This window comes from Emiliania huxleyi, assembly GCF_000372725.1.
Source record: "Emiliania huxleyi CCMP1516 chromosome Unknown EMIHUscaffold_213, whole genome shotgun sequence".
NCBI classification, from domain to species: Eukaryota; Haptophyta; order Isochrysidales; family Noelaerhabdaceae; genus Emiliania; species Emiliania huxleyi.
The window spans coordinates 1-2,054 of record NW_005200478.1 but is presented as its reverse complement, the minus strand read 5'-3'; positions in this window follow the sequence as shown (position 1 = coordinate 2,054).

Below are 2,054 nucleotides of genomic sequence, written 5' to 3'. Positions count from 1 at the left end.
GATGGAGGGAGGCGCAGGCGTAGGAGAAGTGAGGGGCGGTGGCGGTTTGATCGACGACGGCGAGGGTGTGGTGGAGATGAGGGAAGCCGGAGGTGTGGACTAGAAGGCGTAAGTGACGGCAGCGCGAGCGGCGGCGGCGGTGGTGTGGGGGAAGTGGAGGGAGGCGGAGGCGTGGGCTCTGGGCCGGCGCGGGGGCCCCAGAGGGTGTCCATGCGGGGGGGAGATGGGGTCCCATGGCCCGCCGCAGGCGCCGATTTTTTGGAGTTTTTTCTTTTTTTCGCGATTTTTTACTTGTTTTCATGGGAATTCGGCGTACTTGCGGCCATGCTATCACGCCTTGCGACAGCCTGTCGGCGCTGCTGACCGTGCCATGCTGCACAATTGATCACCTGCATAGCTCGCGGCCTTAGTATCAAGCATTCAGTGACGACCGATCGGCCAGTAGGAAGGTGTCCTTCCAGCTGCGTGCACGCTTCTGACGCAATGCGCGTCACCTCGGATTGGCTGCTGGCACTCTCGAGGCTATGCCTACACAGCCTCGCGCGCATGGGCAGTCAAGAGGGACCACGCACCTTCTCAGGACAGCGCCGGTGCCTCTCTCTTGGACCTGCAAACTTGGTGGTCTCGTGTCACCAATGTGGGACCAGTGCGGCATCGCGCCATCGACAGCTCTGAACTGCGCCTCACCACTGACCGGGAAGGCCGCCAAGTGGGCCAGCACAGGTCGCACATTGTGGCAGCAGTCAGCAGTGCATGGCTGATAGCTAGAGCAGCAGCGTCAGGGTCGCAGGGTCGGATCGTGTCAAGCCTCTCGCCCGGCCGGCCGCGTGCAGACGTCGGCCTGTCTGCTGTCTGGAGTGATCTGTCGGCGGTCAGTACGACCGATCAGGTCGGAGTTTTCTGATGGTTGGAGGGTCTATCTGTATGTACTCCTCGAGACCTCTCCAAATCTGCCCTCTAATCAACCGTAATCATTCGGGAAGTCGGTGGTATGAGCGAGTATGAGCGCCGGGGCCCCGTTTCCGCACTGCGGCGCGGCGCACGGTGCCTCCGGGGGGCCCCGCGCCGGCCCAGAGGGCGTGGGCGAGGTGGAAGGCGGCGGCGGCGTTGAGCAGCGGCGGCGGCGGTGTGGTGGATGCGGAGGGAGGCGGAGGCGCGGGCGAGGTGGGGGGCGGCGGCGGCGTTGAGCGGCGGCGGCGGCGGTGTGGGGGAGGTGGAGGGCGGCGGAGGCGTGGGCGAGGTGGAGGTCGGCGGCGGCGTGAGCGGCGGTGGCGGCGGCGTGGGAGAGGTGGAGGGCGGCGGCGGCGTGAGCGGCTGCGGCGGGCTCGGCGACTGCCGGCACACTGTGAGACCATGGGTGTGAGGTTAAACCACGCTACCAGCGCTTGGTCACATCGGCCCCGAGGTCAGATCCTTCTACTCTGTTGATGACAAGACTTGTCTACTGGCTGCGTGGCTGGAGCCGGGAGCAGGAGGGCCCAGCGCACAACCCCTGCTCAACTCAGGGTCCACACCCCGTACACACAGAGTGGCAGACGCCCCAGGGAACGACGCGCGCATGCCTTCCCTATTTTGACCTCTAAAGACTAAACGACGCGCGAAATGTTCTTTTTTAATTCGCCCGCGCCACATTTCTTTCGTTTCCGAGACCTTGCCGTGCCAGTGCACACACTACACTACGCGACTACGCTAGCAGCTGCCCGCATGCCTCGCTGGAAGGCGAGCCGTCCGCCGCCAGCCCTTCCAGCACCTGCCGAAGGGGCCGCTCCGTGCCGCCCGCCGGCACCGTGAGCGATGCGAGGACGGCCTCTCCCCACTCGCCACCGCAAGCCGAACGCTCGTGAACACGGCGCGCCGCGACGAGCGCAGCGCACGCCTCCGCGTGGAGGGGCGCGTGGCGCGAGGCGAGGAGGAAGACCGCGAACTGCAGCGTCGCCTGCGCTCCCCGGCGGGCGGCGGCGGGGCCGAGCAGTCAGCGACGCTGCAGCGGGCCTCGGCCACGGGCCTGCGCCCCGCCTGCCCCGTCATGCCGCGCTGCAGGGCCGCCGTCGGGG